Source organism: Calonectris borealis, chromosome 2 (assembly GCF_964195595.1).
Source record: "Calonectris borealis chromosome 2, bCalBor7.hap1.2, whole genome shotgun sequence".
In the NCBI taxonomy this organism is placed as follows: Eukaryota; Metazoa; Chordata; class Aves; order Procellariiformes; family Procellariidae; genus Calonectris; species Calonectris borealis.
In genome coordinates, this window is record NC_134313.1 from 99,995,499 (window position 1) to 100,018,686 (window position 23,188).

Here is a 23,188-nt window from a genome sequence, read left to right on the forward strand (position 1 = left end):
TTTAAGATCAGATCCATTTGTTTACCTTTCTTGCCAGTCCAACATAATTTTTCATGGGCCAAGACCGATATTTTAGTTTGCTTTCTTTCTGGAGCATGCGCTCTCTCTCTCAGTCTCCCTGCAGTAATGTTGGAATCCACTGGCCAGCTCCAGCGAAATTTAACAGACGAGTTGAGATCGTGAAGTCCTTGGACACCTAGCAGTTTTATGAAACAGGCAGTTGGGTATAGGACAACGACAGAAATTAGCAACCTTTCTGAAGGAAAGGCTTGCCTGTGTTATCGTGGACGTGAGAGCACAACGAGGCATGAGCCGTTGCGAGTGCTCCCAGCACAGGGGTAGCTTTGCTCAGAGTGTGCGACTTACTGTGCATGGGATCACCTACCCACGAGAGACAAAGCCACGAGAAACCAGCCTTCATGGACTCCACTGCTCATGGGACTAGTTGGTCTTTTAAGGAGGGAGAATATCCTAACTCCCTTTACTTCTCCCACACTTTCCTAATAAATGTAGTATTTTTACGTTTCCAGCTTTCCTCTGCTCTAAACCAACAGCACGTTCACTCTTGTTTCCCATGTTCTGCAGGAGGCAAATGGAGTCTGAGAGAGACAAACAAAGTGACGTGACCAGGGCAATATGGGAGGAGTAACATGGTGCTGGCCCGTACAGCTGAGCTGGGAGGTTAGAGCCCAACCCACGGGACCACTCACGTTTTCTGTCCTGTGCGTAGAGTTGCTAGTAAATGTGGTTTAAACGCACAGATCAGTTATTAAAGGTCCTAGACCTTCTCAGGTGACTCTTGAAAATGCAAGATGAGGAGTTAGGCACAAAGCTGCACTGTCTTAAAAATCAACCACATTAGAAAGCATGTCTCTGGCTGGTTTAATACATAGAAACGATTATCTTTGAAGGAAACGAACACAGATCCACAATGCTTTGAAGAGAGAGGGGGCAAACAGCATGATAGCAGTCATGACAGGGCCCAGCTTCCCCTGCTGATTTTGCCCTTTTCGTTCATGAAAACGGACAGTGGTGGTGAAGTGGGACTGAGGATTTTACACATACTTCGTCCGCACTTGAGCTTCCTGCTCGCAGTGAGCTCAGAGTCCTCTCCTGTGTGGAGGGCCAGTAGAAGGCATATGAAGGAAGAGAGAAGCTTTCAAGAAGTATTCGAATACTAGGAAAGCATTTCACTTGGCCTTGGCCAGGTCCTCAGCACCAACTGGTCAACGGCTGGTCAACGTCACTCTTGCTCACAAATTTGCTGCCAGGTCCAGAACTGTTTAACAAAAGTTGAACAGATGGAGCAATGAGGTTCAGTTGGTTTCCTGCACTGGAGAACGCAAGAAGGTTTCCATCACCAGGTATTTCTTAGCAACTTCCAGTGAAACTCTTGAGCGTTATGCTCTTGTTACTGCTAGGGACAAACAGTTTTTGAGGAAAAGATCCTTCTCCCCTTCCTGATAATGTTTTCAACAAATGTGGTGGATTGTGTAGACAGGTGGCTTCTAGCCATTGGCCTACAGACCTCCATGTGGCCTGCAAACCTCCATAGGCTCAGCAGATGCTTCTTAATAGGTGGCAAAAGGTAACGGAGAAAGTTAGACGTCATGTCATAGGATTCTTAGCCTTTCACGCACTGAAAAAAGGTGCGATGACTGTCTCATTACTTGAATTAGTTACGAGAAATTTCAAGATTTTGGGGGTCTTTTTAACGACATTTGGAAAGAGAACATAAGATCCACTGTGAGAAAAAATACCAGAGGATATTTGACATAAGCTCAGATGACAAATAGTCACCTTAAAAAAGCACTACTGCCTAAAATTTTCTGCTGGCTATTTTTACAACTAATGCCTAAAGTTTATTATTTTTCATGGGGTTTAGTGGGGGAAAGGTAGTACTTTTTTCCTGTCTTTTTATCCAGTTTGTTTTACTTTTTCCCCTTCTGTAACCATTCTTTACTATTTGGAGCAAGACGAAGAAAAAATATTTTGAAGAGTGGAAGAACTCATTGTAAAACTACAGAAATTAGGTTAGTTATTGTAGCTGAAACTACTTTGATCTATTCTCTCTTCTTTTCTCTTCTCTACATTGTTCATTCAAGATGCTCTGGCTGCTGTCACTATTATACTGTTGCAATGTTACAGTAGAATATAATAATGTCATCTTACTTGGTGGCATAAAGATGAATGACAGCAGAATATTTGGGTTTTGTGATTACGCCTACATTAGCAAGTAGTGTGGACCAACTGGGGAGTATCTGTGTAGTGGAAGAACTTGGTGCTGGGATCCTGAGCAGTCTGGTGCTGCTAACTGCATGCTCTGGAGAACATGATGCTTCTAGTTTAGTTCCTTCCAAGAGGGATTCAGTTCGTGTGCTCCAGGACCACCTCGCAATGCAACCAAAAGCCCAGGCAGGATGGATTATCTGGAGACTTGCTTCAAAAGATACATGCCTGATCTGAACAGCAGTAAGGTAGCCATGCCCTGTAGGGACCTTGTGGGGAAAAAGGGATGGAAAAAAAGGCATATTTCAGTGATCTGGTCTTGTAGTTGTAACAGTTAGTAAAACACATTTCATAATTTTTGTTTCTTAATGTTCTTTCTTCCCTTTTCTTCGTAGTTATTACTGAAAGGGGAAGGTTGGTGTGAGTAGACCTCAGAAGGAAGGCTGTTTTGAGAAGTTAGAAAGAAGAAATCTTCTACCGAAAGGAGGATCGTATCTTCTTTAAAGAGCTTATACAATGCTAAGTGCACGTTAGATGCTTAACCAGTAATGACCCATGTCTGGCAATTTGTGCTTGACTTGCTGACAGGAGTGTGTGTCACTGGAGACAGTGCTCACGCCCGTATATTAAAGAGAGTGGTCAGGTACTGTACTGAACTGAGGCTGTCGGTCATCGTAAGACACTGGCTGGACATCCTTTATTTAAAGGTGTAGGCTCTTTTTGGTGTGTGTCCTGAGGCAGACAAGGAACATATGGTATCGTGAGATGTAATATCATATTATTGCTAGCATGACTTGGAAAAATATATGATGTTACCTTAGAGAGTAGGTGTGAGAGCCAGTCTGGCAGATGTGACAGTCCTGCTTTCTGGATCTGACAGTTGGCAGCCCGAAGAGCCTACTACCAAACTCACTACTTGCTGAAGTGCTCATGTTATGATTTGTGCTGAAGAAAAGGAAGTAGAAGTAGAGACGACAGAAGCAGTAGTACAATGTTTTTTTTTTAAAAAAAGAAAAGTCTGGACAAGCAGACTTACACAAAAGCTTCATCTTTCTCAGTACTCTGTCTCTCCTTGATTGAATCTCCTTGGTCGGGACTCCTTGAATCTCCTTGATTGAACTGACTCACTGAATCCAGGCAGAGGACAACATTTGTTCCTCTGCCTGGAAGATTTTAGTTGCTGGCCAAGCTGCTGGCATAGTCTTGCTGATCTCAAAAAGTAAGACCAAGCAACAGTGGTGCCAAGCTGGTTGTGGCTTAGTCAAATCTCTTTTCTAAAAAAAGCTTATGGTCAGGCCTCCAAAGTTTCCTGCAACAAAGGTCACCGCAGGTTTCTGTGGCGTCCTGTACTCTATGGCACTGGAGATTTGTAAATGTATAAGGAATATTAATTGTTCAATCTTTCTATATAGCAGCAAACAACTCCATCTCAAAATCCAACCTCATATAGCTAGAAGGTCGGTGAGCTGAGTATGTAAAGCAGAAAGTAATAGGAAAAAATGCCAGACTCATCTGTCCCAAAGAACATGAAATTTCTTCTTTTTTCTAGAGCCCGTCATTTGAAGAACCCAGAATGTATCTGGACATTGCAAATCATGCCATATCTCATTTTCTTAACATCTCCTTCTAAACTGGAAAGTGCCCTTTAGCAGAGAGGTGTGCTCTGCTGTTGCTTTTCATGGGCAAAACGTTGAAGTTTTACAAAAGGATATTACTGCCCAGAGCAGCTGGCCCAGTGAGAGGGCGGGTGGATGGTATTCAGCTCTTCGTCCGTTGGCACTCTTTGTTTTTCAGAAGCCGGGAGCCGAGGAGGGTTGCGCCTCGGTGAGCGCGGGCAGTCGTATGGCAGGGTCACCTGCCACAGGACGAGGCCGCTGACCTCTCGTGCCGTCAGTCTCTCTCAGGCCTTCGTGCTGTGCTCAGGCGCTGGGATAAGGAGGCACTTACGAGGGTGCCAGGAAGAGTCTGAGGTCAGCGCCTGGTGAGGCTGGGGTGGTTACGGCGTGGAAAGACCTAACACCCCTCTGCGTCACCTTTTAATCATAAACAGGCTGCGTCAAGGCACAGGGGCAGTGAGTGAGGCCTGGCAGCCCTAGCTCCAAAAATCAAGCGAAAAGGTCACTCTCGGCTGTTAAGAAAAGGGAGGACTTTATGGTGTTCGTGCTTATGAGCAGAAGGCAAGAAAAAGAGTAAATACCAAGTGGGAACATGTGCCTGAGCCTGTCAGATCCTGGGCAGAGGCAAGGGAGGGCAGCAGGCCCGCTTCCGCGAGAGTGGGGAAGAGAGTCCCTGTACCCGTGGTGGGAGGTGCGCAGAGAGCCCGGTGCCACCATTTCTCCATCCTTCGTAGCTAGTCCCAAAATGAGATCATATTTTAGCAATCCACTTTGATCTGGCTTTGGCTCCGTCCCATCACGTGTGATAGTACCACAGTGGTTTTGTCCAGGCCCACCCCAGAACTGCTTGCGCTGGGGACGGTGGGGGAGTCTGGCAGTCCCATCTGTTGCCCCAGCTTTGAGGTGGACAAGCCTGCCCAAATGCAAAAATACGAGCCGAGTCTTTCCTCAGTAGTTTGTGCTGGGGTTTCATTTCTTTCTTTTCTTGATTCTTTGTTTCCACTGCTGTGGTATTTCGTCGGTTTTGAACAGAGTCAAGTCGTGCTAACAGAGCGGACGTACAAGTTGACTAGAGTGGAAAGCCAGCTCAGGCTGTTCAGCTCTACCGGCCTTTTGAGAGAGGCACCACTGCAAAATGAAGAAAGGCTGGGAGAAAGAGGGGTCCCACTGGTGGCGTTTTATCAGGCTGCTACTCTCTTGATATTTGAGGTTTTCTTAAGGTCCCAGGCTGCCAAAGTAAGGGATATTGTCTGTCTCGGCTTTCGTTGAAAAGCAAAATATTTCTGCCTTCTGAGTGCAGATCAGCACATCATCTGTTGCGTTCCTGTGGCTCCGAAGCCAGAAGGCAGAGAAAAAGACCCCGTGATTTTTGTCCAGTCTCCTAGCTTTTGAGGGAAGTACCGCATTTTGGGGAGATGCCTGCTGATCGACCATCATTTAATTCTTGGGGGTTAGCAGTACAGCACGCTGCAGGTGCGATATGCTGTTGTTTTCATGCGACCCTGGCCGAATTCGGCTTCTTTGCAGCTGGCATGGTTAACACTGCGTGTATGGGAGGAGGAAGGGGCATTTGTGCTTCAGAGTGAGCCTTCATTTGGCTCTGCTGGGGGCTAGAGAAGCCAAGCACTGCCTCATTTATTGCACCGTGAAGAACGAAAGAGCTGACAAAATACTCCTTTAATTTGTTGAAGCTGCATTCATTTCTCTAGAAGGGGGAGAGTGGAGTAGTTGAATGCTGGGAGGAATGTGCTTAATTCAGAACGTTCTTCCTCCCTGACTCGAGACTACAGAGAAAAATCAAGATATTTAGAAATGGGCTATCAAATCTACTCACATGTATTTTTGCAAAGTCCAGCATATCTGATTGTTGAGTGAGGCTTTGTACGTGTGACTGAATAGTTCTGTAGTAAGAGTTCACAGTGGTTTTTGATACCATTCAGGTTACTAAGCAAATATCATAAATGCACAGAGGTGCAAGCCGTGAGTGGACAGTGACTGCAGCGAGAGCACATGTGCGTATGGCAGGCCTGCCGCTGCTTTCTGGTCGTGAAATTTGGCTCACAGTATCATGATGTAGCAAAAAAAAAAAACAAACAACGGAGGGTGGAACCAGTTTAAAGTATTTTTGGTACGCTGAATTTTTATTGTTTCATCCTGTGCTGTGTAAATTGTTACCCTTTTTTTTAGAAAACCCAAAAATTTCCTCCATTAGAGTTAAATCTCTCCTCATCTGGCAAACCCTGATTTGCTGCTCCTGTTTCTGTAAGGATCAGATGGGTAATGGAAGCTGTACAGCAAATTAATGTATGCTACTCGAGATAGTAAAATGCAAGCCTACAATAGGCCTTTTTTCAGCAGCTGTAAAGCTGTTGTGTGACTACAGTGAATCCATTCAGTCTCCCCCACGCTTGCTGGGAGCACCCAGGAGAAGGGAGTCGTACTAGTGAAATGACTATCCAGCAAAACAGTTTGAGGGACATGCTGATGACTTGCTCCTCATTTTGGTTTACAGAGTCTTTTTTTGTGGATGTGAAGTTTCAGCCTCACATGCGTTGAGAGATCTATAACTTTGTCCACGTTACCAGATCATCCACTAAATCAGCATAGGTGTTGTGTTCCTTGCATCAGCCCTCTGAGATGGGGGAATACTGTTATCTTTGCTGTAGAGGAAGGGGAAACTGAGGCATAGGAAAACTGGGGTTAAGTGACAATGTGCATTAGGAGCCAAACTCTCATACTTCAGTTGCACTGTAGAAGCTCAAGTGTCATTCAGAGCTATTTCAGCCCTTCAGGAAGTGTCACACAGCATTTGCCCATAGGTCACGCAAAAAACCTGGAGGATAGCTGGGAATCTGTCCCTCAAACAACATTATTTGTCTCTTTAAACAGAGCATTAAAAATGTAAGTATGTAAGTGAGAACAGGAAGATTTTATGCTGATTTTGATCTTAAAATAGAGTCCCCAGCCACCTTGTATTTGAGTCAGGGAAAAAAATGAGAGGGAGAACCTAGTTGAGTCACAGGGTGACACTCTGTAAAATAATCCCTTTAACACTTTTTCTTAAATTAAGAATGGTTTCTAGGTGGCATGAGTCATGGACAGAGTGTCCTCATTTCACTTTGAACTTCAGCCTTCTGGCTTTGTGTCACAGCTTTAGAGGGCTTTGTCCTCTTCCTGCGAGTCTGTAGGCTTGGCTGTTGCAACCTCTACTCATGTTGAGTGAGAGCAGGCTCCTTGAAGCAAGCAGCAACACCACGTAAGCGAGAATAACCATGGTGGAGTGGGGGAGCAGGGTAATTTAAACGGTGTATTTTGGATTTGTTCATACTGTAAGCAGCTTCGGGGAGTGGTGATGTAGGTGCCGTCCCTGTGCAGGTGTCAAAGGAAGCGCCCTTTCCGCCTTGTTTGTGTGTTGTTTTTTGCTCTGAGTTTTGGGTTGTTTTCTCTGGGGGTGTGTGTGGGAATAAACTGCAATGTAGAAAGCTGTACTTCTTGAATTTCTGACTTTTGGAAAAGTTGTATTTTCTGAAGCACGTACAGCCACAGAAGGTTGTGGATAACGTCTCCATTTCTTAACTAAAAGCAATGGAGAATCTTATTCAGAGCTGTCCGTCTGTCCTAGCTGAGGAGGAACACCAAAGCAGTCCGGCTTACATGCACACAAGGTCAAATCCTCCTTTGTTGTGTTGTGAAAGTTTCGCTGGCTTCAATGGGGACAGTCACAGGGTAGCCCCAGGAATGGTTTGTCTTTCGGGCTTTTTACAGAGCAAGAATGAATATAGTTACTGGTCCTAAAAATTGTTTGTAGAGACATAACTGGGATGCCTGTAATCTGGAGGGGCCATGCAAATGCAAGACCGTGCTCTCAGAGGGAAAGTGAACTCTGCACTGGCTGGCAGCGTTTGCTTCTCATAGCCAGGGGATTTTCCTGCTGACAGAGCCTGGTTTGGAGGCTTACGTACCCAGCCGGCCCCTGGCCTGCCTTGCTGCAGGTACGGGAGAGGGAGGAGGGTGAAACGGGGGGCTGTGAGAAAGCATTCTGGTAGCAGCACTCGCTGAAAATTCAAAACCCTTTAGCCCTTTTTTGGTGATGGTGGAGAATGTCCAAACTGATTGTATTAGAGACCTGCCTCTCTTACTCATTTGCTTCGTCGCTCCTCCTCCCTTCCTTCCTCTCTTGTCAGCTGGGCTGGGTTTTGTAGTGCTAGTGCTGCATTGCTTCTCCAGCACGGCTACTACTTCCCCCATGCTGCTACTACAGAAATACTACAGTAACTCAGCAAAGATTTAGGGAGTTGGCCGTATACGTATTATTAGTGGTAATAACAGTAGTAGTAATAATAATAAAACGGATGATTGCTCTCCCGTGTAACAGTTTGATGCTTTATGTAATGATTTTTCTTCTGATTTGTATCTCTGGGCTTTCTTCTCTTTTCACCTTCATAAATTTGTGAAGTCCGGTATATACTGGATTGTGCTTTAAATGAATACTTTATAGTGTACTAGCTTGCAGATTTTTAAAATAACATGTTTTTGAGTGGTCTAAAATAGTGGATTTGTTGTTTTTTTTTTTTTAAAGTACAGCCCACAGAAGAGCGTTCATGCTGCCTCTGCTGGGGGGAGTTATCACACTTGCTTTAGATAATGAAATATACATTGGAGAAAGGTCAGGGATTTCCCCTGAGCCACCCACGAATCGCTTGAAATGACATTTTCATTCTGACTGTTTCTTATTTTGTTTTTGTTTAAGATCCTGGAGCACAGGGAAAGCGTTTTAATGCAAAACATCAGAAAAAAAAGGCTGCAACATCTCCTGTGAGAGAGGGGAGAAAAGGAGATTTACAATTGCATCTTGAAACACTCATATGATTTGAGGTAAGTTATTGGAGAGTCTTGTCATAAGTTACAGTTAGTTTGTAATTAAATTAATCATTATTTACCTCACAATGTTGTGATATTTCTATTGAAGGCAATAAAAACAGATGGGAGAGGGAGGGAGAGAACTTTAATAGCAAACCCAGAAACAGCAGTAAAAATATGTAATGCACTTATCTTTTTGAAAATGGGCCCCATGAGGTCCAATCCCACAAACAGGCAATCATTCTAACTTTTATAAGGGTTAAACCCTGTTTAAATCAATGAGGCTATTCTCCCTGAAAGTTAGGCATGTGCCTAAATATTTCCAACTTTGGAATCTGTATCGTATGGGAACTCTGCAGAAGAAAGCTATTGAAGAACATACAACGCACAGCCAGAAAAATGCATATACAATTCTCTTACTGTTGGTGATAATGTCATGAGTGATCTGATTTTATAGCATTCTTAAGTGATATTTTTGTATTAAATACAAAATAGTTCTCATTTTTATGCTTAAACACCTCATTGAAATACCAAACTTCTTAACACAGCCTGTAAATTCCACACCAGCTTTAATAATACATCTGCCTTAATTGCTTCATCAGTGTATCTTTGAACAAGTAGAGTTAAAAGTATAAAGAAAATAATGTCCCCTTTCATAACTAGAGTTGCAAATTGCACTTGGAGATTTGAATAGCAGCCGAACTAAGAGTTCCCTGACTGATGCCGAATTGTATCGTCCTGAGTTAATTTTTTTTACAAAGGCAATCGTGAGTAGCAGGGAAAAGCTCACCTTTTCCCTCTAGTATTCGTTTTTTTTGTTTTTGTTTCTCATTAGAAAAGAAGGACCTCTGAGTCTTTTTTGTCTAGTAAAGAGAAAATGTTACATTTGTAAAACTTTTAACCACCGAAAATGCTGCATAAATGAAAACTAAAAACCACCAGCCTGTTTCTTAAATAACATCTTCAAGTTACTTACTCTGTTCTGCCCCCTGAATGTGCTGAAGGATACAAAATTACTGTAAGAAACCTGCAGAATCAAAAAGACCCACATAGCACGGAAGAAGCAGGGGATACAATCCCACAAATGTGCAGAGTATCAAAACCCTTGGGCTGGTGGCATTTCCAGACATTTGTGGCTTACCAGGTTTCAGAAGAGAGGAGAGCATGGCTGGCCCCTGGTGATTGCTCTGTATTTGCTTGTAGGAATAGAGCTATTAAGTTTCTTTTGAAATCAACAGGCTCACTGTAGGGAGCTAAATATTTCCTTTCTGGTCAGTGGACAAGAGCCATTGCTTGGGAAATTGTAATAGTCCCATAGGCGTTTACTGATTTATCCAAAAAGTTCAGAACTTTTGCAAATCAGTGTAGCCAATTCCTTTTTAGGTGCTGGTCTTGCACGAGGGACTGTGAGCCCCAACAGGAATACAGGACTCTCTTAGTAGGAGTCTGAGGCGATTTTTGTAGTTGTGAAATGAGGTATTAAAGCAAATCTGTTTGAAACTGCTGCTGTATGGCCTTTAGGGGCTCCGGTTCTTGCCCTCCCCTCTCTCCCCCCATCCCTGCGGCTCAGGTGGGGAAATGCCTTGCTCTCTGAGCGAGCCCTGTTTCAGGCATAGCATGATAGTCCTGGCCAAACCAGTGAGAGAGGAAAAAGTGCATCACAGTGACCCACGTGTGATCGCTCTCAGCCCACCTTTGCTTTCTCTTCGTCCCACTCTCCTGGTGGCGAGCATTCCTCCTTAGCTCTGCAGAGCACAAATCAAAATACTTTTATTCCTATCTTTTTTCGTTGACGTCAGACCAGGGTAACGTGCATGATTTTCCTTTCACAGCTTCCTTCTTGTGGCTCTCTGAGGAAGTGCACACTGAAGTCTAGGGGGACTGTGCATCTGTGTGGCCTTTATGGTCATTCGATCAGCTCTCTGTTGCAGTCACAAAAACGTTGAATCTTTTTTAGTTTTCTTTGTATTGGAGAGTGCAGGAGCTCATTGGTAGAGTATTAAAGAAAGGGAAGTTCTTTGGTGGCAAAAGATGCATTTTCAGATAAATTAAATTGTACCGCTACTCCTGCCTTTTCTTGATTATTTTTTCTGCACGTGAAGAAATAATGCCTCCTTTTGTGTGCCCGGAGAAGGTCCTGTGGTGTGTGCCAGGGAGTTACGTGGGTGCTGAGCCGAGCAGGCGGAGGGACTGACTTCCTCCTGCCTTGTGTTTTTCACTGGGAGTGAATACGGGGGACTGAGCCTGCCCGGATTAAACACATGCCTGTTTTGTTTTGCCTTTCTCTGCTCTTCTTTCAGCTGTCAGCGTGCCATGTTCAGATGGCAGTGATCAGTCACAAATTGTCCCCCGTCCATGCTCCTCAGCTCTCCTAAACCATTAGTTTCATGGAGCTCTTCAACAAAGATGGCACCGGTTCGATTTTCCCCCCCCCCCCCCCCTTCCTTTCTTCCCTCTAGCTAATGGAAAAAGAGGTTGTTTGTTTGTTTGTGTTTTCCCCTCGAGTCAGCTGCATTAGTTCCCAAAGCAACTTGTGTTAAGTGGAAATGAGGCTTTGATAATATGTGTGCTTGCTGGAGACTCGCTTAGATTTTTTTTCTTCGCCCCCCTCCCTCCCCGTATACGGATCTTTTCAATGGGACGCCTCTATTGTGAATCAGAAAGAAAGTGCACGGGCTGCCCCGCACATAATGGAATTGTTTATTTGTTTCTGTATGTGTATGAGTCTCTGTAAAGAGGAGGTGGTGGGGACAGAGAATGGAGACCTTTGCTGGGGGGAGCCGGGAGAGTGCGGTGGCACAGCCCAGGGCACCGTTGTGGTGGGATGCGGCTGTGCCTGTGCTGCTGCCGACATGCCCATTCTGCTCAGCTCTGGTGGGCATTACCTGGGACTTGCATCGCTTAGCACGTCACGTGAAAATGGATGAAGGTTACGCAGCCGTTGACTGTGCTGGCTGTAAACCACATAAGGCAAAATATTCGAAAGCTGTAATATTTCCAACACTTTTCCTTAAACCATGTGCATTGGCTTTCAAAAGAGTGATGTAAATGTGAACCATGCCAATACTGTGCTTCCTCACTGTGAGGCTATTTATTATAAAGGACGTATGGTATAAGTCATTTTAGTATGGAGTAGATAAGAGCTTGAACCAAAGCCTTGGATCCAAGCCCACCAGCAGCTTTGCAAAAGGCAGGATCCAGATCTGAAGTCAGTGGTTCACACAGTTTCTCGTAGAGCGTGGTTTTAACTTACTCTATAAAATGGGAGTAGCCAGAAGTTTTAAATTGAGGCTTTTAAACAAGTTCTTGCCTTTTTCTCACCCACCGTTCTCCTCTGCCTTAGAAGGTTACTGTGAAAGCACACAAGCCATTTTCTTCAAGCCACTGTGGCCAGAACACACCAACTCAGGGAGTGGAGAGGTGATTACTGTTACACAGCCATATGCTTTTTTCCCCCACTCTTCTGAGGAGTGAGACCTCCCTTCTGCATGAAGATCTTTGGAGGTAGGACCTTGAAGTTTCACAGACACCAAGAAACAGTTGATCAGCCTGGCATGGAGCAAACCAGGCCACAGTGACTGGACTCCCCACCTCCTAAAAAGCCCTCTCTCATGATACCATAGCTGGATTACAGACATGAAAAATTACAGCATTGTAGACAAGAAATTCATAAAGCCTAAACTTTTCCTTCCTTGCTAGATATGGGACTGTGTTGTTATTCTCCCCCTTCTCCTTCACCCTTGGACACAACATTTTTAGGGCTTTTCGGTCTCTAGCTGTGCATTTACTAGAGAGGCATCTGGTTACGTGTTAACTTTACACATCTGTTACATACGTCAGAGAGTCAAATCCAGCACCCAGAGACTTTACGTGGATTTACAGCACTCCCTGTGGGACTTTGAATCCGTAAGCCAATGAATGGCTTATGAGGATACAAAAATGCTGTATTTCAATCTACTGCATATATTACTGCAGTTTATTGCATATATATTACATATATATACTACAGTCCCCTTTGTGTTTGGCAGAGGAGAGCTGGTATGGGAAAAACGGGAAGTGCTGGTGAACTGGGAAGTATTTAGTATGGCAGCTAATGTGCTCCCTCCTAAAAACATCATCTTTCTGGTTGGCAGTACGAAAAACAGTTTTCATGGTGATTCGAACATCTCTAAAAGATATTGCCCAAACAGCTGATGTTGTGTATTTCAAACTTAATTTCAAAGTTGGCAGACTGTGGGGAGATGCCAAATAACCTGAGGCAGCATTGATAGCTGAGACAAAGCTCAGGCTTTGCAGTTTCGTCCGGAGAATCTGTACTGTTCACAGCCTGTGTAGGAGGCGTGAGTTAGAAATAAGTATCTTTCATTTGAACAAAGTTTCCTTCTCCGCTAACCTTGCTGTTCAAGGTTCTGCATTTCTTTTCCTCTGGTTGCTAGTTCTGCAAGCGCATCAACTTTGGAGAAAACGTGGCTCCTTAGCTGGTCTTTTTTCGTGATCCATGTAGAAACCAAATGTGATAGATGTTATTTCTATAAATGATGAGCTAGGACTACTGATTTGTGTGCTGTGCATGACAGTGAGCAGGCAGACTTAATTGTAACATTTTGTGGTTTTCTGTTTGCCCTCGTGGGAGTGTACTCTGTGCTGGCGATCCTTGGATAGAGCGGTTGAGAAGAGCATCGGCGATAAACTTGTGTGCACGTCATCTCCGGTTTTGCTGATACGTAGCGGAGCAACTATCTGGGGAGGCGAATGATAGCCATTGTAGCGGCAGCGTATGCCAGTCAATGCTTGGGAGCCTCTTTGCTAGCCCACTGTTAAAACGTGTTGGCAGAGTGTTAGAGGGGACCAGGTAACACAGGGGTTAGCACAGAGGAGCTGGAATGGGGAAGATTTTATTGAATCCGAGAATGCAAATTCGGCCGAAAGCATGAAAGCAAAAGCCCAAATGCAGAGTGAGCAGTGTGCTTCCCCTCTGCTAGAGGGCTCGGCAGCTGGAGCCCATGTGGGAGCCCGTTGCTGCTAAGCAGTGGTCCTTCGTGCCCTGACGGGGGTGGAGGGGGCTGTGGGTGCGAGGAGAAGATGTCCAAAGGACTCTCAGACCCTGTGGCCCACCCGCCCTCTGCAGCAGGGAGTCCTTCGGCAGCCAGCCACCCTCTCCTCCCCTGGTTCTCTGTGGCGTGGTTGCTGTGGGCAGGGTGCTGCAGCTGCTTTGTTTGACGTGATAATATTTTACGCTGTTACTGTGGAATACTGCAGTATTTTTTGTAATTACGGGCTGCATGCCAGTAATGTACAATAATATTTTGCTCTTACTGTGCTGTTGCTACTGTAGGCATTCGTTCCAATTTGGGCTGCATTTGCAGTACATGGTATTTTTTTTTTTCTAGACTCTGCTCATTATCTATTGCGAATATTTTTGGATTATTCATTTCTACCCACGTCTGTCTGTACAAATCTATCTCAGAAAGCATTTCAGAGAGTGGCAGTCTCCGTTGAACAAGCAATTGTTGTGGCTTTCACAGAATTACGTTCTTGTGAAAGTATGAGGCAAGAATGAAATGAAAATGAAGATGAAAAATGCTTTGTAAGTTTAAAAACGGCTATGGTTTTAAACATGTTTGAGGCAGATATGAGGCTAAGCCTTTCTTTGACTGATGGTAAGCATATTTAGTGTTAAAGTCCCAGTCTGCACCAAGCCATAGGTGGCTGAAACCTCTGGGATGGCAGAACCTGCGAGGCATTTACCATTGTCAGAGCCTGTAATGATCCTCCACAGTTTTGGTTTTAGCTATTCATTTTTTAAAATTTTATTTCCAGAGGAAAGTAATCGTAACTTGGAAGATGGTCAGTAGCATTCATGCCAATGATTGTTTATTAACGTTGTCATGGTCTGGAGATGAAATTTTTGTGAAAGGGAAATTAAAGTCCTAGACATCAGAGCTCACAGCTAGTCGGCCTGCACACAGTTTGTTTCTGGAAGGTAGAGGTCGCGTCCAAAAGGAGATGAAGGAAGCACAACACAAAGGAGACAATTAATTTCTTTTCTGGTAAATTTGGAATAAAATACAGTGTGTATACCAAAAGGATTGCACTTTTCTCGCATGTAATTTTACTGTCCTTTGGCTGTGCTGACTCACCAAACTACTTCAGTTTCAGTCTGCGTTTGGTTTAAATTACCTCAGAGGCCTGCATTTGTACACTGCTCTGTAAAGTACTTTTCGTCTGCAATCCAAATTTTTTTTTTTTTTCGTTCAGCACTTCAACTGACTTGTCTTTTTTCATTTTCCAGGTCTCTGTTTTACTAACATTTGAAACCAATCACTCTGTGTGCCTGCTTGGGCCCTGCGATAGGCAAAAGCCATGTTGCAGCAACAGATAGAACAAGGAGTGAATCACTGCTTCTGCCTTTCCATTAGATTACCTAAACCACTACGCATAAATATTGCTTTATGTACGATACAGCAACATGGTTATCTCACTGCATTGACGGAACAGTGCTGGAAGTGAATATAATTCTTCTTCTATTACATCTTTAATGAGCTACAATTAAAAATAGTGTGTTGGTGTGCCAGAATAGATGTATTATTCTCAGAACTTTATTGAAGCCATTTCGGCTGTTAGACTTAGTTGACATTGTGTTGTTCTGAAAACCTTAAGAATTAAACAGCAGAGAAGTCTGCTTTGCTAGCTGAAAGTTAACTGGACAGTAAAATCTGTCAATTAAAAAGATTCAGGTCTGTACTGAGTGTGAAAACGTGCTTTTTGTCTGTCTTTAAGGGTGAATTTTTTACTATCTAGTAAAAAAAAAAATCACAAAGCAGCAGGTTTCTACAGAGCTCCAGATAGGTCCCAGGTCTCTTGACACTTGTGGCAGCAAGTCTGAGTCACAGATAGCACAAAGCTGTGAAGCCCAATACTCTCAGTATTTAAAAGCACACCTACGCAGGAGTTTAATTTCAAGTGCCTCTTTTAAGTCTGGGTTTTTTTTCCCTCCAAACTAACAAAATTTAAGAGTCATTCTTAGAATTTTGCAGAGAAAAATTTTCTCAGCATTTGTGGCTTTGTGAAGGATTGACATCACTTAGAGATTAGAAAATAGCGCTGTCAGTTTTAGCTTGACGGCATTTCATTCCTTGCTCCAAAAACCTGATGAATAACAATGGATGAGTTAAAGATTTCTTGGAATTTTCTTGTTTTTTTTTTTTTTCCTCCCCTCCTTGTGCAATTCCGTTGCCATTTTTAGCATGGAGGGCAGTTCTCCAAATAATTTCTCTGTGCTTGAACTGTGATTTCTTGAAAATAATTGAGTTGTGTCAGACGACAAAAATCATTGTATGCTTCTATGCATTTTGGTGACATTACGTGAGCTTTATTGAAGAATCCACAGTAAAAGGCAGGAAGCATTTGATAGAGAGGTGTTGCATCTCAGCTTCAGCAGCATGGAGATCTCCCTATCATGCTGCTTCATTATGTTGTGATGAGTTCTTGCTTAATTATTTTCTGTGTTTTATCAGCTGTGCTCAGGGAAGGTGCCTCACAAAACAAATTATCAGTGGATTTGAGAGACTTGGACCAGGTTGAAGCACTTGTTGAACCACAGCATCCTTCTGTCTTTACCTCAGTTTTCTGTGTGAAAAACAAGGATTCTGTCTCTTATGTATTTTAGCAGGATGTTGAGAGTAGAAATATTAAGGACAGAGAATTGTGCAGGTACTATGTTACCCAAGTGATGTGGTATGTTTAAGATAAACAGTGTTGTCAGCTGCTCTTGGCAAAATCACTGGGGTTATGATGAGGGAAGTTTTTAACTCTGAGTATTGTTTTTTTTTAAATTGCAGAAGTGGCCTGTATCAGGCATATTCAGACATGGCAGAATGAATGTATGAAGTATGAAGCCATGTGAAGCTGCTGAAAGAAATGTGAGGGGAAAGCAGGTTAAAGTGATCATTAAGGGAGGATCTTTACATTTTTCTTCTGCAATAGATTGCTTGTATTTTACTTAAATTTGGCAAAAAAAAAAAAAAAAGGAAAAAGTGCAAGTGCCCCTTAAGAGCTGCTGTGTCAAATTTGAAGAATGATTTGAATTCAGTCATTAAAGTGTGAAATGGAGGGATTTTAGTTCTGCTTTAAATTATGCATCTCAAATTAACCTTAGCTGCAGAGTCTCTGCTGACGCCCCCGTAATGACACATCATTGGTACTAATGGCTTCTTTGTGACTTGAGATACAAACAGACATCCTAGACAGAAACATTTCTGCTTTGAACTAAATAAGACACACGGCGTGCATTTCCACCTTGGGTTTCTAGTGACAAAGCCGTGCTCTCTGGGTTGCTGGTGCTCATGAGCTCTTCTTTCCAGCTTCCATGCGCTGCTCCTTGTCCTGGCAGGCGAGGGCAGCTGAGTGAAAACCTGCTTCGCAAGCTTGGAAGAGTAGGAGAGCAATAAATTTGGAGTGAGCGTGGAGCCCAGCCAGACACGGAGTGTTGTAGGGAACCAGGACAAAGACTGGGATGTGGGCAGTGGAGGGGAGGAGGAACTTCCAGCAGATGATAATCTCGGGAGGAAAAGAACCCAAAATTGTGAGGGAAATGGAGAAGAGATGCCAGGACTTAAGGAGGAAATCGCTAAATAAGGGAGGGGTGAGATTAATAAATAATATAAGCAGTAGTGGTTTGTTAACCCTTTATGTGCCCTGCTGATGTGAAAAGGGTCTGTATTTTTGGAGCTCTGTGCACTTAAGTCATCCTTCTGAAGCTCACCGTCATTGTTTGAAAAACTCCACCTTTACCCAGAATTTCACTCATGGGTTTTGCAGCTTTCTCTATGCTACTGGTGTCTCTCCTGGGACGAGAGTCATAATTACTACCTGCACGTAGCTACTGGGCGAGCAGCCTGAACATGGCTGTGAATGAGTGAGAACGGCGTAGCCTGGGGAGCAGCGTACAGAGGATGCACAGAGTTTTACGTGTTGATGAAAAAGGAGGAGTGGCTCAGCAAGGTAGGCCCAGAGTTTAGACCCTAGCTTCTCGTCCCAAGGATATTCACTAGCTCATTGTTTTACCCTCATTTTCTCAGCGGGATGTCAAGATGTGGGATATTGGCTGCCTCCCCTTTCAAGCTGCAGCTCTGGGAATTTGCTTGTTGGCTATGACAGAAGTGATGGAGAGGTTCTTCTGCCTCATGGTTGTGTCGTGTGGTCTGTTACAGGCTGTGCGAGATTGCGTGACTTTTTGTGCGGGTCTGCTCTCAGCAGAGAGTGCTGGGGAGTAAGTAATCTTGCGGTTTTCTGGATCCAAAGCAGGATGGCATTTGAGTATGTAGAATCCAATACAAAAAAAGTATTCAGATGCCTCCTTTGTATTCCTCAAAGGACCCACGTTCTTGAACTGGGACACAAGACTTTAAAAAAAAAAAAAAAAAAAAAAAAGCAGAGATGCTATACGTCACATTTACTAATGCATTAGAGATATTTGTATGAATAATTAAAACACCATTTAGGATTGCCACAGTAATAGAACAGAATGTGTTTTGTCATTTTCCTTTTCTGTTCCTTTTTGTTGATTGATGAATTTATTGATTTCTTCCATTAATTTTGAGTAGGTATCCTAAACATTATTGCAAATTAGCAAGGCTCTGCTTTACGTTAATAAGCTGTTGAGAGCGCTAATGGAATGAAAAGAAGTCAGAATTCAATAATAAAGGTCTGAATAATTGAGGCCTAGAACGCATATCTAGTATTTTGCATCAAATAGGTTTGTAAAATATTAGAACCTTTGTTTGTCCCAATTGTTAATTCCAAAAAATATTCATTTGATACTCATTATGTACAGCCTAACAGCACATCGGAAAAAATGGAAAATAAAGGCAACAAGCTACCTCAGGTTTTCCATTGTATTTGTAGTTAACCTTAAGCTGGATGGAGTCACTGGGAATATGTTGTGTGAATTGGAGGGCAGGACTTCATTGTTAAAGAGACAGCAGTCCTTCTGAAACTATGCATGAAAAAAATAATAAACTTCTGAAACTGAGGTCTGAAAAACACAGGCAGGTGTGATGCAAGAAGTATTCCTGAAATAGGAATTGTATTAAATTTCACATGCATGTACACACAAAATCTTTTCATATTTCTTAGCTTAGATTTCTTCTGATTTGTATCTTTGATATTTCCTTATTATTGACATATAATTCATTCATAGAATCATAGAATCATTAAGGTTGGAAAAGACCTCTAAGATCATCGAGTCCAACCATCAACCCAACACCACCATGCCCACTAAACCATGTCCCTAAGCGCCTCATCTACACGTCTTTTAAATACCTCCAGGGATGGTGACTCAACCACTTCCCAGGGCAGCCTGTTCCAAGGCCTGACCACTCTTTCAGTAATGAAATTTCTCCTAATGTCCAGTCTAAACCTCCCTTGGCGCGACTTGAGGCCATTTCCTCTCGTCCTATCGCTTGTTACTTGGCAGAAGAGACCAACACCCACCTCGCTACAACCTCCTTTCAGGTAGTTGTAGAGCGCGATGAGGTCTCCCCTCAGCGTCCTCTTCTCCAGGCTAAACAGTCCCAGTTCCCTCAGCCGCTCCTCATAAGACTTGTGCTCCAGGCCCTTCACCAGCTTCGTTGCCCTTCTCTGGACACGCTCCAGCACCTCCATGTCCTTCTTGTAGTGAGGGGCCCAGAACTGAACACAGGATTCGAGGTGCGGCCTCACCAGTGCCGAGTACAGGGGGACAATCACTTCCCTACTCCTGCTGGCCACACTATTTCTGATACAGGCCAGGATGCCGTTGGCCTTCTTGGCCACCTGGGCACACTGCCGGCTCCTGTTCAGCCGGCTGTCAACAAGCACCCCCAGGTCCTTTTCCTCTGGGCAGCTTTCCAGCCACTCTTCCCCAAGCCTGTAGCGTTGCCTGGGGTTGTTGTGGTCGAAGTGCAGGACCCGGCACTTGGCCTTGTTGAACCTCATACAGTTGGCCTCGGCCCATCGATCCAGCCTGTCCAGGTCCCTCTGCAGAGCCTTCCTACTCTCGAGCAGATCAACACTCCCGCCCAACTTGGTGTCGTCTGCAAACTGACTGAGGGAGCACTCGATCCCCTCATCCAGGTCATTGATAAAGATATTGAACAAGAACCTGTTTTCTCATATTTTTTCCTACCTTCAGAAATACCTGGTTTATGAATATGCTAGAATGTATGTTAAATGTGAACACTTCAAGATTGTTAGGTCAGTGTTGTGATCCTTTCTCAAGGCTGTGTTTCTCTGTTTTCCAGCTACAATGGACAATTTGTTGTAACGCTTGAATTAGTATAATATGTTTTGTTTGGTACTATTGTTTTAGCCATGCTTGGAATATGTGTTTTCATATGTATTTTTGGGCCCAGTTTTGGATGCAATAATACGATGACTGGTACTGAATCCATTGGGTTGTGTTGTGACATGTCATGTCTGATGGTATGCATTGACCCTCTCCTTGTGCGTCTTGCTGTGTACTCTGAGTTTATTTGTCATCGTACACATTATTAACATCATGGGAATTGTAATCGATGAGAAAAAGAACATAAAATACAGTGGGTGCTCAGGATGCATTTATTTTTCGTCTTTTATTGTTTGGTTTGTATATGGTGTGAGTTGGGTGTGTTTCGTGGTTTTTTTTTCAGCTGGGTGTTTTTTCTTTCCCATTGATGAGCAATGGGAGGGGAGCAGTGCTGTCAATCAAGGCCTCTGCTCATCCCCATGGGCCTTGTGCTAACAGCAATACATACTTACTTCTTACCTAGCATTTTTCCAAGGCTTTGGAGACAGGAGCTCATCCCTTGTAGTGTCTAGCAGCTCTCCTGCACACGTGCCATCCCAAAACGACCTTTTGTTTGGGGCAGGGGTTGGCCCCATGCATTGCTCGTGCTGTTGGCTGCCTCTGTTGGGAGGCAAGAATTGTGCCGTCAGAGGCATGTGCTTCTGCCTACCAGCTACCGGCAATGTCCAGACTTTATTGGGGAGAAAGAGTTGGTCTGGCTATGAACACAGCCACTCATTATTCTAGGTTTTAGCCCTGGTTCTCGGGAACGGTTACCGCCCCGGGCTTAATTTGAGGTGCCTTGCTCTGTTGCCATAATACAAAGTGAGCTATAGAAATTGTCTGTTGCACAGGGGGATGTAGAATAGCTGTCTCAATATGGAAAGTGCTGTATGAAATTGTTCCACTTACTGTTGTTACATGTAACACCTACAATGACTATAAATGAAGGATATTAGAGGGGGAAAAAATCATATTATTTCAGTTAGTTTACTTTGTGCATTTTTGACAGCCCTCTGTGTATAGTCAGTTACATAATTTCCTGGGATAGTCAGATTTCTCTTTATTTGTGTGGCTCTTTCGCTCAGCAATAGGGGAGAGAAAATACATTAAGGATCAGAAAATGTGGCTGTAAAGCCAGGAAAAATTGTCGGCAACCTCAAGAAGAGATCTAAGTATGTGGAACTGCTTTTGACTCATCTTCCAAAAGCAACTCAGTTCCGGAATAACAGTGCCCTTTCGGGCTACATTTCAAGACGGTATAATTGTACTCAGACAGGAATTACAAGGATCGATAGCAAGCCCAACACATCCTTTCTTTTCGTGACAGGTTCGCTGATTGCCACCAGAGCAATAATAGCGCACTGGTCGGCATAAAAACTAGAAGCAGTAATCATGGATTTTTGTCTCTGTCATAGCATGTGTTTAGGGTTACGCTGTTTGTTGTGGTGGGTTTGCACCCATAGTCCATGGGGAAGGAGAGTTGTTTTCCCCGTTCACCTTGCCCTCTCTCTTGCTTTTACGCTTCCACCTTGAGTTGGGGATGGGCTGTTTGGTGTCTTTCCAAGGACGGAGCAGGAAAAGCATGCTTAGCCAAAAAGATAAAAGAATAGGTCATTTTGAGATACCAGTGTTTTACAAGGTGTGTTTTTTTTTCTGCGTATCCTGCTTAGGAACTAGTAAGGAGCAAGATTTTCCCTGTGTGTGTATCAGGAGCCCTTCTGCGTTGGGGCTGCGGTGGAGCTGAGCATGGGGTTTCTTTTCCTCAAGGGAAGGCCCAGTGCTTTTGCTGTGTTTTGGCAGCTTGTCATGGCAGCGAGTCAGTAACCTGTGTGCGTGTTGTTTTTTTTTTTTCATCTGCCTTCCTCGGTTAACTGAAGCTCTATGACTTTTTAACCCGCTGTCCGTAGGCCCTTGTTTTACAAGCTCATTAAGGTGGCCGGGATGGCGACGGCAGCAGTCCTGCCCCCCGTGGGTACTCATTAGATGGCTTCCTTGTGCTGACATAAGTGTTGTGTAGTCATGCTCTGAGCCAGGTCTGGGAAAGGATCCAAGTCAAAAATAATCCCTCAAAAAAAAAAAGAAGTATGTTTTCAGCAGGATCTGTTCCTGGATCTAGCTCACCATCGTTCTCACACTGGCCTGGAAAGCATGAGGGTTTGTACGGCACAGGGGGAGGTGGGGATGAGAAGCCGGGGCGAGGTGGTCAGGGGTGCTGGTGCTGGCGGCAGGGACGTTGTCTGCTCGCGTGGCGTAGGGCTGAGGAAACGGGGCTCGCATGAGCGTGTTGCCTGTCTTTTCTTGAGTCTGTCGGCTCAGCTGCACTTCGATAACTTCCAAAGCTGCGAGGCAGTTTACGGCTAAGTTTACCTGAAAGGCAGTGTTTGAAGGTGTGAAGACCCCTTGAGCTCAGCGATATATGGTGGCTGGTAGACAGACCCAAATCAACTCTCCCCAGGGATAAAAAGTTGTTAGCAGGGGCTCAGCTGCTGACCTTGTCAGGCCTCCTCTTGAGGCACCATCCTGCTGTCCCAGTTTGGGGACATGAGTTGACATGAGTCGCACCCATTTTGCAGGGGTCGACTGTTGAACAGCTGACAGGAGAGGAGCGCAAAGTGCTCTCTGGGAGTGACTGTTCATTTTAAGGGGCAGGAACAGTTCACCTCCTGGGTCCTGACTCGCCCCGGGGGCTGCACTTCCAGTTGTGGGGTGGTTTTTTGTTTGTATTCTGTGTTGCGTTTTTTTAATTCCCTCTAGGAATCGAAATTTCTGCAAGCTGGGAAAGTTGGGAGGCGAGACTCCCTTCAGTTTTTGTTTGGGTGGCCAACTATTTAACCCTGAAGTCAAACAGGTCTTTCTAGCCCCACCTCTACATAGCTTCCCTCGAACACCTAATGGCATCTTTGTGCCCTGCAGTGTCCAGCTTCCTTGCCCACAGGGCTGCGCTCCTCTTTGGCCGGTGTGCCTGGGTTTCACCTGCCCGGCCCGCCCCACTGCACAGGCAGCCCTGCTCTGCACCACCGCCGAGGAGCTAATATGAAGACACACATTGTGGTTTCCTGCTGTTTTGCTTTGTAACCAGTCCACTGGTAAATATAGCTTGTGTGTGGTTATAAATTCATTCTCTCATTATGGGTGGTTGTTGTGCAATAATTATGTAGAAATTACGACCGAGGAT

At 44.2% G+C, this 23,188-nt stretch overlaps 1 protein-coding gene across 10 annotated transcripts in view; it reads left to right on the forward strand.

The window, feature by feature from the left end:
• Positions 1 to 23,188, forward strand: part of ATXN1 (ataxin 1) — a 379,215-nt gene that overhangs the window by 209,597 nt on the left and 146,430 nt on the right. For 9 of the 10 annotated variants that reach the window (XM_075142740.1, XM_075142747.1, XM_075142742.1 and 6 more), the window contains one exon: positions 8,596 to 8,720. The gene's annotated coding sequence lies outside the window, so the exon portion shown is untranslated. Of the gene's footprint in view, positions 1 to 8,595; positions 8,721 to 19,640; positions 23,100 to 23,188 lie in introns of those variants that run through there. The other variant, XM_075142751.1, reaches the window with a different exon arrangement.